At 41.9% G+C, this 15,542-nt stretch overlaps 1 long non-coding RNA gene across 1 annotated transcript; it reads right to left on the minus strand.

Annotated features, from left to right (window-relative positions):
• Nucleotides 1-1,665: 1,665 nt before the first annotated feature.
• Nucleotides 1,666-5,843, minus strand: LOC123407555. Its single transcript, XR_006612634.1, has 3 exons — nucleotides 4,244-5,843; nucleotides 3,690-3,894; nucleotides 1,666-2,484 (listed from the first exon to the last, which is right to left on the minus strand). It is a non-coding gene; the product is annotated as an uncharacterized LOC123407555 (long non-coding RNA).
• Nucleotides 5,844-15,542: the final 9,699 nt, after the last annotated feature.

Raw genomic sequence — 15,542 nt, forward strand, 5'->3', positions numbered from 1 at the left:
AAAGTATAAAATAGCAGGCAAAACGTTGTATAAATGCTTGGTAATAAGGCCTTGAGTTCATACTTTCGCTAGTGCAATCTCTCAATAATGCTAAGATACTAGAATCGTATAATCATCCCTTGACGTGCAACAAAGAATCACTCCAAAGTTCCTATCTAGCGGAGAACAATAAGATGAAATTGGTGTATGTAGTAGAACCACCTCAAAGTTATTCTTTGTGATAAATCTTTTGAGCTAGAATAACACCCATGATACATATCAACCAACCCTAATGTCACCCAGATACTCCAATGTCACCTCAAGTATCCGTGGGATAATTATATTACATGCATCAAACAATTTTATATTCGTCATATTCAATCCAACCCAAAGAACTTCAAGGAGCACCCCAAGACTTCTATCAGAGAACATAGTATGAAAATGTGCAATCAATCCCTATGCATAGATCCCCAACGTCACCGGAATCCACAAGTTGATGCCATAACATATATCAAGTGAATCACTTGAATACCCCAATGTCACTATGGGTATCTGCGTGCAATACGTACACCAAGTTTGCTCAAACCTGAATATTCAATCCAACATAACGAGATCATAAAGTGAAAGATTCAATTCATCACAGTAATAGCAAGGGACAAACACCATATAATCCAACTATATTAACAAAGCCCATGATACATCAAGATCATGAAATCTCAAGAACACGAGAGGGAGATTAAACACATAGCTACTGGTACAAAACCTCAGCCCTCAGGGTGAATTACCCCCTCCTTGTCATGGCCTCTGTCGGGATGATGAACATGGCCATCGAAGACGATTTCCCCTCTCCGGTAGCGTACTGGAACGTCTCCAGATTGGTTTTTCGTTGATATAGAGAGTTGCGATGGCAGAGTCGAAGTTCAGCGTTCGAATCACATCAAACAGATCCACGTGGGCCCCACAAGCTACCAGGGTGCGACCTGGGGGGGGGCGGTCACCCCTGTTAGCTTGTGGCCCATAGGTGGCTCCACTCCTATGGTTCTTCACTCCAATATTGATTATTTCCTCCAAAAAATATATATAAGTTTCGGGCAATTCCAAGAACTTTCATTTTCTAGACAAAAACAACACCATGGTAAGTGTGCTAAAAACAGTGTCGGTCTGCTGATCGAGTGTAAATACAGTGGGGTTTTACGCCCAAACTGCAGGTTGTCGTGTTCTCCACAGGGACTAGGCAAATCATCGACTATGATCGGCTAAATCTAGGTAACAAAATATTTGGAATGATTGCGGGGAAATAAACCTAAATTTATCTAAGATCGTTCTGGAAAATTGTCGATCAAGAAAATGCAAAACAAGCAAAAGGGAGGTTCAGACTTTACTCACTTTCTTTTGGTATTTTCATTTTAATAGAGAAATAAAATGCTAACACAAGCAAACATCAATGAATTAAAAAGACATGAACACATATATAACTATCTAGCATTTAACAGAGGAAGGAGACTGAATTATGTGACAGGAAATAGATGATTCACAGCACAAACACACACATACTATATATATATATATCACATGAACTTGATCTAACACTTGGATTATAAAATGGAACAAGTTCACAAGATTGAACACAAACACAAGCTTGCAGATTACTAACTCACAAAGCAAAATCACATAGACCAAACATTATACATAGCAACTAGGCCTAACATTTCAGAGAACACAAGATGTAACATGATATTACAAGTATGAAACTGAACCAAATCTGAATATTACATAATTCTGAACATCACACTTCTCAAGTTTACAGAAATTTGGGAGAGAGGGAGAGAGATAACAGCAGCAACTAGTTGAAGGAAAAGAAGAGCTTCAGGTTAGGAGCAGCAGCAACAACGGTTTGGAGAGGGAGCATCAGCAGGTCAAGGAAGAAGGAGCAACAGCAGATCGTGGGAAAAGGAGCAACAACAGAGACGAGTGGAGAGGGAGCAGTAGCAGATACGAGGGGAGAGGGAGCAGAAACTGATACGAGGGGAGAAGGATCAGCAGCAGATCCAACAGGGACGTGGGGAGAGGGAGCAACAAGGGGGCGCTGGAGAGAGGAGCAGCAGTAGGGGATGGGGATCAGAGGACGGCGCTGGTGTGGATGGTGGTGCTGGAGTGGATGGACGGTTGGGTGGCGCCGGTGGCACGATGGACGGATGCATGGAGATGGTGGTACAGGGTGGTGTTGTTGGCGCACCTACCACGCCGGCATGGCCGTGGTGGCGACTGGAGGTGGAGAAGGAGGGGTCAGGGAAGAAGAAGATGGAGGTACTAGGCCCGAAGGGGATCGAAGGCTTCTCTAGGGATTTTGACCCCTCACGACTGATTTCCTCCTTTGCAATTTGGTCCCTCTACTTTTCTTCTTTCTGCACAAGTTGATCCTCCCCTTGTTTAGTTTGACCCCTCGGTCTCTTCTTTCCTTCACGCTTCCAAACCTTGAAGTTTATAGTGCCTTAGCGCACTTTTCTGCAAAATAAACAAGTGACGAGTAAATGATGTTTTATATGACTTTCATTCAAATATGTGATATTTCATAGCAAGAATAGAGGAATATATCACAACAGATGTTATATTTGAGTGCCTACTTATCAAGTTCCCCCACACTTAAATCTTTACTTGTCCTCAAGTAAAGGCATATCAGAGAGAAAGATAGTGAACAGTAAACTGACTAAAGAATGTCCAAGTGAAGTAGATCTCTAAACAATGCATGCTTTGAACTTTGCTAGTGAAAAATAATGGTTAGGGTTGCTACAAACAATATGGTACTAGTAGACTTGATCATTTTAATCTTTTACAATGATAGACGAAGATCAACAAGTTTAAATGATGATTGTTCCAAAAGGTTCCTAAAGAGAGCATGATCCCGAGGACAAGAACTTAAACTTGTGATCAGATCACTTATTTATAGAAATAAAGCAATGTGGTTAAACCACTTATTGAATTTGAAGGAATCAATGACAATATGTTATTGGTCTAACCAAAGGAACATACCACCGATCCCGAGAACATGGTATACACCTGGCTCGACCAATTATTAGTTTTTTTTGTTTGTCTCCCAAAAGTAACATGCCGCCGATCCAAAGAACATGGTATACACCTGGTTCAACAATTACATTTTTTATACTTAACTCCTATCTCACCCAACCAGATTTCACAAGCCACCGATCCAGGGAACATGGCATGCTACTATTAGGTAGATCATATAATTATACATTACAATTTTATTTTATTTTTCAAACGAACAAAAACAAGAATCATCACTCATCCATGTCTGGTTCACATGCTACCGATCCAGGGAACATAGCATGCTAATCCATAGTGGTCAAGTAATTGCTCTGAATGGGAACACACTTGGCACAAATTCAGCATCTAAACATAGTGATCTAGGTGTATCAAGGTAAAAGCAGAAAATGGTGGAGTTTACTAGTGCACTAGGGATTTGAGCACTCGAAACAAATGACTTTTACTAATTTCAGCAAAGCAAGCATTGTATAGATCGGTAGTTTACGAGGCATTCGGAAATCAGTTCACAAATTCATATCAAGCATAATATGACATAAGCAAATTTCAGGATGACACAATTAACAAATGTCACAAGAAACCCAAATATCAAATGATTTCATCATGTATCAATATATGATTATTTTAGAATGGATCATGAAACAGCTCACCGGGCTTGGATGATGTAGCACTCGCTCGATCATCTCACCAACTGCAGCTCTTCTCCTCTTGCTTATCGCATGCCCGCTCCAACTTCACTCTTCTTCGTGTGTGCCCCTTGCTTCTCCTCTTCACCATGCTTTGAATCCACCAGGGTCCCAAGGAATGTCACCTCAAACCTGGTCACCATGTAGTAGATCGTGCACAAGCAAAAACCTGAAAGACCACTCAACAACACAGACAATGCAAGTGGTTGGTACAATGCCCTCTAAATCATCAATAGAGTACCCAATTACATATCCATAGCAATAAAGCACATGCTTAGGATAGTAGGAATAAGCAAGCTCAATACTAGCATGGTGATGATATTTATCATTAAGCATAGGTCTAGCATGAGGAGAATAAGTATCATCAATAGAAATATGAGCAATGTCACTAACAGGCTAAGTATCATCATCTCCAAGCCAATAATTTTTCAAGTCTACTTTCACTGATGGTGTCATGAAATGCAAGGTATAAGCAAAGAAATCATAAGGATGCATATCATCAAGAGGATTAGAAAAACCTGTTACATCACACTCTTGTATGACGATTGGCAAATGAATCTCTAGTTCTTCATCTTCAAGTACAACAGCTTCTTTTACTTCTTCAGGAGTGAGAGATGATGGTTCTTCTACTTGATGACTTGGGCATTCGAGCTCTAGATCATCTTGTGCCTTGGCTTCGAATACATCTTAAATCTGAGGTCTCTCTTTCTCTTTGCGTATGCTATCTTGCTCAACTGAATGTGAAGGTATTGGAACCTCACATGTATCCAGGGAAATCCCAGCAACACTCAGCTCAAGAAGTGATGAGATAGTACCTCCAGCATTGATATTCTTCTCAATATTCCTCACTTCTTCCACTAGCTCTTTCCCACTCTTGATCTTCTTAATTTCCTCTAGTATAACCTTCCTAATAGGATCATCCTGAGCGCTCCAAGTGAACTCGAGGCTAAGAAGTGTGAGCTTCTCTATGTCGTCAAAATCATCTTTAGTAGGCACTTGCACTGGATACTCAACATGCGTTGGAGGTGTTAGCTCACCAAATGGAGGACCATTTAACTCCATTGGACACATCTCCTGATGCTGAGGTATATGAGTAGGAGCTGAATAGAGTTGTTGTGGTGCATAGTTGTGGCTCTCGTGTTCATACCTAAATCCCTGCATATGATTTCTTGAAGCAAATGGTGAGATCTCAGGGTTGTTGCTCCTATATTACATATTCTGGTTTTCAGGCCACCCATGTGAGTAATTGTTGTGGTATGAGCTATGCTATGGGGCAAAGCTCATGCCAAAACAATCTGGAGGGTAAGAGTAACCACGCTGACATTCAGCGGGTGAATGGCCCTGAAATCCACAAATATAGCATGTAGGAGCAGCATAAGGATGGCCTACATAATAAGGATCATAACAACTAGGTGCGTTCTCAACATCTATACCTCGCTGCTGAGCTAATTCATCTAATTGATGGGAAATCTTACTTATCAGGTCTTGAACACTTTTCGTGTTATTTGTGCTATTGCTCACATAAGCATGATGATCGGAGTAGAATGCCATTTCCAAGAAGATTGTTCTAACCTCCAGAAAGGAAAAAAGAAATAAAGAGGAAATATACTAGAACAGGGGTTAGTTGTCAGAGATATATCACATAAAAACGTCACAAAAAGAAAACAAGAAAAACCTAGTCTATAGGCTAACACAATAGCTCGACGCTAGTCCTCGGCAACGGCGCCAAAATGATCGAGTGTAAGTACAATGCGGCTTTACGCCCAAACTGCGGGTTGTCGTGTTCTCCACAGGGAATAGGCAAATCAGCGACTATGCTCGGCTAAATCTAGGTAACAAAATATTTGGAATGATTGCGGGGAAATAAACCTAAATTTATCTAAGATCGTTCCGGAAAATCGTCGATCAAGAAAATGCAAAACAAGCAAAAGGGAGGTTCATATTTTACCCACTTTCTTTTGGTATTTTCATTTTAATAGAGAAATAAAATGCTAACACAAGAAAACATCGATGAATTAAAAAGACATGAACACATATATAACTATCTAGCATTTAATAGAGGATGGAAACTGAATTATGTGACAGGAAATAGATGATTCACATCACAACCACACACACACACACTATATATATATATATATATATATATATATATATATATATGTCACACAAACTTGATCTATCACGTGGACTATAAAATGGAACAAGTTCAGAAGATTGAACACAAACACAAGCTTGCAGATTACTAACTCACAAAGCAAAATCACATAGACCAAACATTATACATAGCAACTAGGCATAACATGTCAGAACACACAAGATGTAACATGATATTACAAGTACGAAACTGAACCAAATCTGAATATTACATAATTCTGAACATCACACTTCTCAGGTTTAGAGAAATTTGAGAGAGGTAGAGAGATAGCAACAACAACTCGTTGAAGGAAAAGAAGAGCTTCAGGTTAGGAGCACCAGCAGCATCAGTTTGGAGAAGGAGCAACAGCAGGTCAAGGAAGAAGGACCAGCAGCAGATCGTGGGAAAAAGAGAAGCATCAGAGACGAGTGGAGAGGGAGCAGGAGCAGATACGAGGGGAGAGAGAGCAGCAGCTGATACGAGGGGAGAGGGAGCAACAGCAGATCCAACAGGGACGTGGGGAGAGGGAGCAGCAAGGGGGCGCTAGAGAGAGGAGCAGCAGCAGGGGATGGGGATCAGACGACGACGCTGGTGTGGATGGTGGTGCTGGAGTGGATGGACGGTTGGGTGGCACGCTTGCGGTGGCACAGTGGACGGATGGATGGAGATGGTGGTACACGGTGGTTATGTTGGCGCGCCTATCACGCCGGCCTGGCCGTGGCGGCGGCCAGAGGTGTAGAAGGAGGGGTGAGGGAAGAAGAAGATGGAGGTACCAGGCCCGAAGGGGATCAAAGGCTTCTCTAGGCTTCGTTCGGTTACGCCTATCCCCGCCGGGATCGAAGCCGAAACCGGTCAAACCCCGGGTTTTGCCCCGACCGGGATTAAATCCCCGTGAGCTTGTTAACTGTCTTCGGTTCATCCCGACCGGGGTTAAATCCCGTTCGATCCCTTCCAAAACCACCGGGTTTACGCGGGGAATCAACCCCCATCTCTCCTCCCGTGGAATCAACCCCCGCCTCTCCTCCCAAAAAATAGAAATCGTCCTCTCCTCTCGTGAACCCTACGCGACAGCGACGGCGGCAAAGGTACCGGCCGCGGGGACGGAGGGCACGGCATCAGCAGGAACAAAGAAGCGTCAGCCTTCTGCGAGCGTTGTCCCTTCGTCCTCCATGAATCTACCAGTGGTATGTACTCCGCCGCGCCTGCGTTTCTCGGCCGGATCCGTTCTTGCCGGAGTTCTGGGATTCTTTTTTGCGCTGCTCTGCTCGTGGTTGTGTTCTCCCTTTGATCCCCAGTAGATAGCCGGGGTGGTGTTCTGAGGGAGCGCTGCCAACATGCCAAGTTGGCCGCCGGTTCCTGTGCCGCCGGTTCCGTCCAAGATATCTGGCACTCGATTCCGCCGGTTCCTGTTAGCCACTCGATTCCGTCCAAGATCAACCGTCGGTCGCCGGTTCCTGTGCTAGATCAGCCATGGGGCATTAGATTCCATGTGTGTTTGACTTAAATCGATCCAGCTGCTTAGTTTGGTAGTCTTGCTTAGTCCTTATAATTATATTAATAACTCTGCACATCCTGAACAAGATGAGATGTACTAGATTGAATAAAGTAGTTACTTTTGCATGGACATTTGTTTGGACACTTTTCTAGTTAGTTACTCCACTGTTCTGGGATGGATGCAAGTGGTTTCTTAGATTGTGCCCTTTCCTGTGCTAGACCGGCCACTCTGCACATCCTGACACATCCATGGACTTATGCTTTCTTCGATCTCCATTGGTCTGGGATGGATGCAAGTGGTTTGCAGAAGAACTGCCAAATCTTGGATGGCCGGTCTCTATGATCTTACAATTTACAAAAGATCTTGGTGTGCTGTTGTTTCAGAACATTTAGGCTGTGTGTTTTTTTCCAGTTTTTTTTGCGTGTACTGCTGAGACAGTACTCTCTCCATCGAAACATAGATTACACCTCACAACAACAGCTAAATTTGATATCAAGCATCCGGTTCACACAAAACTTATAAGCAAAAACTTTTCAGCTCAGTTGCACTATTACTGATTTAGTAGTAATAACTATTACTGTTTTAGTAGTAATAACTAGTGGCCTTTTTCTTCTTTAGTCATAAAATGGATTCAGGTATGAGGGATTGCATTAGGAAGAGGGAGGAGGAGGATGATGAAATGATGTTGTTTGTTTTCCCTGCACTACATTTGATGGAGACCGGTGGAGTTGCTAGTAGGGAGCCGAGGATTCGGCGTCATACGTCGTTGCTAACAGGCGAGATGTTTGTTAATGAGTTACTCGAAAGACACATCAAAAACTGCCTGGTAGCATTTAGGATGGAACCTCATATTTTCAGATCTTTGGTTGGTTATCTTCGACGCGAGAATTTGGTGTCTGACACTAGAATTAAAGTCGAAGAGAAACTAGCATCGTTTCTGTGGTTGTTATCCCACAATTCTTCCTTCGAAGATCTTCAAGTTCGCTTTGGTCACAGCGGGGATACTTTCCATTGGCACATGAAGAATTTCTTCAACATCATCCCTACTCTATCTAAGCATTTCTTGAAGCCTCCAAATCCTGATCAAGTACATCCAAAGATTCAATCGAGCACGAGATTCTTTCCTTATTTTCAGGTTTTTGCTTCGTCAACTTCCATCCACGTCGTCCATCCAAATTGAGATCTTACTCTTCATGTTTTAGATGCCAACTTGTACTATTTTGTTGTAGAACTGCATCGGGGCCATTGATGGGAGAAAAGGCCGCACCGTTCAGAAATAGGAAAGGGACCCTCAGCCATAATGTTATGGTCGTGTGTGACTTCGACTTAAACTTCACCTTCATTTCTTGTGGTTGGGAGGGATCCGCGACTGATGCTAGAGTTCTTCGCTCAGCACTTAACAATGGGTTTCAAGTACCTCCGGGCAAGTTTTATCTGGTTGATGGCGGTTATGCCAACACTCCTTACTTCTTGGCACCTTACCGTGGTGTTCGGTACCATCTCAAGGAGTTTGCACGCGGTCGCCGTCGACCCCAAAATCATAGGGAGCTCTTTAATCATCGGCATGCCGTGTTACAAAATCATATCGAACGGGCATTGGAAGTCTTGAAGAAGCGGTTCCCAATTCTGAAAGTGGGTACACATCATCGAATAGAGAATCAAGTCAAGCTTCCAGCAGCAGCGGCAATCTTACATAACATCATTCGATCTCACCAAGGAGATGAGCGTTGGTTAGATAATCAACCAAACAACATATCTCCCATGAATTTTGTGGATCTTCCTAATGGTGACAATCCTCAAAATCATCAAGTCAACCATGAAGGCGATAACCTTAGGGATGCAATTGCTCATCAAATGTGGGCAGATTATCAGCGGCAACCTTAGGGAACAATAAATCTTTGTAATAATTTGTCACTTTGAAACTTATTTTACTTTCATCTCGTGTTATAAATAGTCACTTGGATACTTGTTTTGTCCAGAAATCATTATGATGACTGCTCGAGGATCACCAAGGTTGAACCTCTTGAAAGAAGTTGCCGAAAGGCATAGAGCGTCGCCCCCTACAGGGAGTGTGGAAAAGAGGAGGAGAGGGTCTCCAAAAGGTAATAAACTAGCTCTTGTACAATCTTAAATATTTCTCTAGCTATGTGAAAATGGTTAAGATAGAAAAAGGTACATTAACATGTTATGTGGAATGCAGAAGATAGAGCACAATGGAATGCAAGCCTGGATAAAGATCTCGTGGACTTGCTTCGTGAGCATGCTACACCTGAACACAAGGGTCAAAATGGATGGAGCTCTGAAGCATGGAATAAGATAGTGAAGAAATTCCACCAGAAGAATCCATATGCTAGGTACGAGAAGAAGAAGATCCAAGAAAAGGAGAAAGAGTTGAAAAGAGATTATAGGATGATTAAAGAGATAAGGAAGCAAAGCGGTGTTTCATGGGATGACCAGCAGTGCAAGATTCTAGCAGATCCACCACTTTGTAAAAACATTATCATAGTAAGAATGTCATTGTTATTCCCTAAACATTTCATTGCTTTGTTGCCTGCTCTAATCTCATTGTTTTTGTCAACTATGTAGTCACACCCTAAAGCTGGAAAGTTCAAGACAAAAGGTTTCCCTCTTTTTGACGCTTTGGGAGAATTGCATGATGGTCAGTTATCAACTTCATTCATATACTCATGTCATTGTTTTATGTTTGTTCAGTGTTTTATTTTGAAATCTTATATCCGATGGTCACTTTAACTTGTAGGCCAAACTGCTGAAGGGACATACAACTTCACATCTATCGAGTCATCACAATACTCAACCCAAGCACAACTCGAGAATCTAGGAGGAGCTGGTGAGTATCTTCGCGAGAATCATGGAGAAACATCATACCATGGTGATAATATTGGAGGAGAACCATCAGCCAATGGTGAGAATCTTGGAGGAGAAAGGGTGCAGATTGATGAAGACGTTGAGGAGGTGTTCGTGCAAGAAAATATTTCTGTGGAGCCCCATCAAACGCAACCAAGTTTAGCTACAGCACCCTCAAGAAATGGACAAGAAAAAGAACCAAAGAGGCGGAGGGGGGCGAATAGCGATGTGGCTGCAATGATGGAGAAGTACTTGGAAATAAGGGCGAAGTAGGTGGAAGATGAGAGGAACAAGCCAAGGGTTGTGGACGAGTACTCTATCAAAAATTGCATTGATCTGCTGAAAACAATGGATATCACACCCGAGGAAGAAGTCAAGGCTTTCCGGGTGTTCAAGATCCCCGAGAACCGAGAGATTTTCATGAGTGCCAGACCAGAGACCGCTCTTATGTGGCTGAGAGCATAAATGGAATAACTCAGGTACTCACATGAAGCTCCCTTGTTTTTTTATCAATTGTTGTTTGGCCTGCTCATTGCTACTGTAATATAACAATTGCAAAATGTGTTGTTCTAGCCTGAATTAAAATAAGTAAATAATACATGACAAATATTTCATGAACTAAGTCTACAAGAGATTAAGGATTTGATTTATCTTGCTACGTATTTGCACAGTAGTAGTAGTAGTAGTGAATAAGTAACGAAGCCCTTTTGTTAGAGCAAAAATCCATAGAAAAAGATCTTGAAAGGAAGTATATGCTGCTCATGGTATTGTTATTCAGCTTGCTGAGCACTTCCACTGGGAATTTCTGCAGAGAGTAGTCCATCTAAAGAATGGTGTTCAGCGTGCACATTATATGCCATAACTAGATGTCTTTATTTTCACTTTGGCCTCGCTGTACAACAGGTTGTATTTTCATGGCGTTGTGCCGAAATGGATCCACTTATCATTTCTGTTAAGACATTTCCGTAAATAATTTACATGTTGTTTTCATGTTTAAATTGTTTGTTGTATGAAGTTTTTATAACCAAAGTTCAAATAGAGTCACTGTTTTGCAAAATGTGTTGTTCAAATTTTGACTGAGTGCGAATTGGGAAAAAGCGGCTCGAGTTTAGCCGAAATGAAATAAATTCATTTAAATGCATGTCTAATGATGTGTTAACTGACAATGGAAAGAAAGTTTGGTTTCATATAGTCTTCTTTAAACATATTTCTGTTGACCGGTGATAGTCAGGTTCAATTGATCATGATCATGCGTGATGGGTCAAGATTACGGTGATGTAGATGACTAATATCATGTAAAGATTGAACACAAACATCCACACACTTGAACACACTGTCCTAATTAATTTGATATTTCCATCCATTTTTTTTCTTAATTTTGTACCCATGTCACCATACAAAAAATACACTTTACACAAAGGAATGGATGGCAACGACAATATTGAACTGCGATTATTATTTACACACTATGCATTCTTTGATGTTGTATTTATGCAGGAATGAAGAGCTCATGTGCATTGGCCATGTTTGTGGAGGAATTCATGACCAGCATCATCAACATTGAATGGACACTTTCCGTCTGGCCTATCAAATGTTTGGCTAGGAACCACTGTTGGACGCCGATAGGACAGTCATTGAGGCGATGTGCTCTAACTTGATCCCATGGTGTATTGTCCGATGTGTAATCTGATGACGTCTTGAGCGATTGCAAGAGGCATGACTTTTTTTGTTGTTGTTGTCGTGGCTGCTAGCAAATGCACACAATTAAATAATTCAGCATTGACTCTTTCGTTGATGAGTAGAATCTGGTGTGATTGCTAAACCCTAAATCAAACCTGTGTTTTTTTGCTTCATGAAAACTGCTACTATGTTGAGCTACATTGTGTCATTTTTCAGTGGCAAAGTGTTAACTGGTAGTGTGTTAGCTAGCTTCCTGTAGTTGCACTACAGTTTTCAGTGACAAGTGTTGCAGATGAAAGGGTGTAACCGAACAGAATATAAGACAAAGGGATTGTGGGGATCTGTGGAGAAGGGGTTGGCAGGGGATGGGTGACATGAGAGGATTCATCAAATCCCTGCGCGTGTTGATTACCTGTGGGGATGGGGTTCCCAACAACCAAACGAAGCCCTAGGGATTTTGACCCCTCACAGCTGATTTCATTCTTTGCAATTTGTCCCATCTACTTTTCTTCTTTCTGCACAAGTTGATCCTCCGCTTCTTTAGTTTGACCCCTCGGTCTCTTCTTTCCTTCACGCTTCCAAACCTTGAAGTTTATAGTGCCTTAGCGCACTTTTCTGCAAAATAAACAAGTGACGAGTAAATGATCTTTTATATGATTTCATTTAAATATGTCATATTTCCTAGCAAGAATAGAGGAATATATCACAATAGATGCTATATTTGAGTGCCAAATTATATATGTGAAATGTACTTATCATCCGGGTTAGTTCTAAATACATCATATAAAGTGCATCCAAACCATATAAACATATTGTAAAGATATGCAAACATGGCATGAATACTTCATAAATTATTGATATGTTAGAGATATATCAGGCACAAGTGGCATCATTAAATAGGTTGGATTTTTAGGAGAATTTAGAAAGTGGAATCATGTGATTTGGACAAGTATTACAACTTGTGGGATTTTGGGAAGAATCCTGCTAAAAGAAAAAGGAAAAGAAAATGCAAGAAACTGTTGGGCCAGATCGACCCACAGTTGGGCTGGCCCAGAGCCACGCGCGCCCATGCGAACCGGTTTATGCGCACATGCACATTCAAACTTGACAGCTGGGGCCCGGCCATCATCGTCGGCTTTCTAGGCCACGGCAAGGCAATCCAAGGGCACGACTAGACTCAGGGTTGAGCCGTTGCTCGGGTGATGGTCGAGGGGGTCGTGGAGGGTCGGGTTTGCCGGTGACGAAGGAGGGTGGCGGAGGGGGCCTCCGACGAGCTTCAATCCAACGATTTCCCTACAAATGAACGAGAGAGGAGGAGGAAAAGGATCACGGGACACCCGCAGTTCGAGAGAGAAAAGAATGAGGGCCGAAGGATCTCCTCACCGAGAGATCAATGGATACCCGCATTAGTGGAGCTCTGGTCGATCTCGCGCTCTAGGGCTCTGGGGCTCTTGAGAGTGCTCGGGACAGTCGATTTGGATAGGGAGAGAGTGACTAGGAGGAGAGAGATTCTAGGAGGGCGTTATATGGGCAATTGGGGTGCACCATGAGCTGAGCTAATGGGCGTCCATGGAACTCGTAGGCATCATCCAGGACTAGGAGAAGAGAGAGGGGGAGCGGGGCAAGGCCAGGGGCTCGTGCGTGTGAGTGCACGGGTTGGCCGAGTCGGGCGGTGCTCGAGCATGCGTGCTGGGGTCGCTACAGAGAGAAGGAGGAGGGGGACGACCAATTGAAAGGTTGTGGACGTCGAGAAGAATCTAGGGGAGAAGGCCCCATTTCCCAAGGTTATTGGGGGGCATTGGGATGGGCGTGCTACTATGTGGTTGGGCACTGTAGGTCGCTCCAGAGCACGAGTTTGGCATGCCCTAGCTTTGTTTAAGTGTCACGAGCATGCCAACTCGTGTCTAGGGTGTCTAGGGGGAGTAAACAAAGCTGGGGAAGGCATAGGATGCCTTGGAGGTTGCCTTGATTGAGAAGGAAAGCTGGGAGGGAGAGAAAAGATGATGTCTAGAGGGTTAAAATGGAGGTTTTACCCCTCAATCATTGAGAAAGGTCCGTGATAAAATTTACTAGATGTAGAAGGGGACTAGGACGTGCTGTGGTAAAAATTTGAGGAGTAGGAGAACAAGTTAAGGGGTGAAAACAAGGATTTTTACCAAATCATCAGAAGGTGTTTGATGTTGTTTTCGGCAAGTAAAAAGACTCCACTTGCCATGAGTTCTAACAGGGTCAAAATGGATAGAAATGAGGTCAGTCACTAGGTTAGACCTTATTTGAAGAAAGTTGGCAATGCAAAATTTGTAAACACTAGAAATCAATAGAAATGGATTTCATTAGATCTAGTCATGCAAAACTATTCTCTTTAATGCACCACTTGGTACGGTGGCATCATTTGGGGACTAGAGCATGCCCACAAGGTTGAAGATCAAATGGAGAAACTTGACAATGCAAAGTTGCTCAAGTTTGGATCTGGACAGAGAGGGTTTTGGGATATTTTGGTGAATCAAAATAATTGGGATTGAGATGAAACTTGGCAAGATCATCACATATGGCATGCATGAATTGTTAGATTTGTCCTTGATTTATTTGAGAATTGTTTTATAGAAATATTACAAATACAAGAAATAGGCAAAAAGAGTTTTGGAGGGTTTTGTCCAATATTTTGAACACGATCATGTGTTGAAACTCTTATATATGGAAAATATATGTCCATTTAGTTTACCTAAATTTCTAACATATTTTGGAAACATAAAAATAAATTTCCCCTATAAAAGACCATCTCCGGCCTCAAAAAAGTTTTGGAGGGTTTTGTCCAATATTTTGAACATGATCATGTATTGAAACTCTTATATACGGAAAATATATGTCCACTCAGTTTCCCTAAATTTTCTGACATATTTTGGAAACATAATAATAATTTTCCCCTATAAAATACCATTTCTGGCCTCAAAAAAGGCATTTAAATAAAATACAAAAATAACTTCAAATAATATTTTTGTGGTTTTGGAAAGTCCTTTTGATAATAGGATCCAAATAAAATATTTGGGGCAAAATATCCTCCCTCATTTGAGGACTTGTAGTACAAACCTCAATTCTGGACTTTTTGAAAACCTAAATTAAATAAATGTTTTTTGATGAAAATAATATCTTGCAAAAATAGTTTTAGGTGCTATACACATAGCATGATCATTGGGTAATGAATTGGATTAAGGAGATAAGTTTTGAGAGAGGAGGATTTTTGTGAATTAAATCATAAACAAGAACTTAAGAAAATAGCAATAAATTCAAACAACACAAGCACACAAAAAGTTTGAATTGACCCAAATTTTTAAAGTCATAGTCATAGAAAAGTGGTACAAACACAAGGTGTGATTAACCTACCCCCTTACAAGAATATCGTCTCTCAGATTCCTAAGCTAGGCCCTAAAGAGATAAGGGGACTTGGATATAAGGTAGTCTTCATGCTCCGAGGTTGCTTCTTCTTCAGTGTGGTTGCTGCATTTGATCTTGAAGTACTTAATGGTGCGGTTTCGGGTGCAACGCTTGGCTTCATCTAAGATGCAAAATTGCCTCTTGCGATAAGTGAGGTCTCGCTGAAAGTCGGTGACTTGAGATCGATGTCCTTGTAGAGATCGTTGCG

Source organism: Hordeum vulgare, chromosome 7H, assembly GCF_904849725.1.
Source record: "Hordeum vulgare subsp. vulgare chromosome 7H, MorexV3_pseudomolecules_assembly, whole genome shotgun sequence".
Lineage (NCBI taxonomy): Eukaryota > Viridiplantae > Streptophyta > Magnoliopsida > Poales > Poaceae > Hordeum > Hordeum vulgare.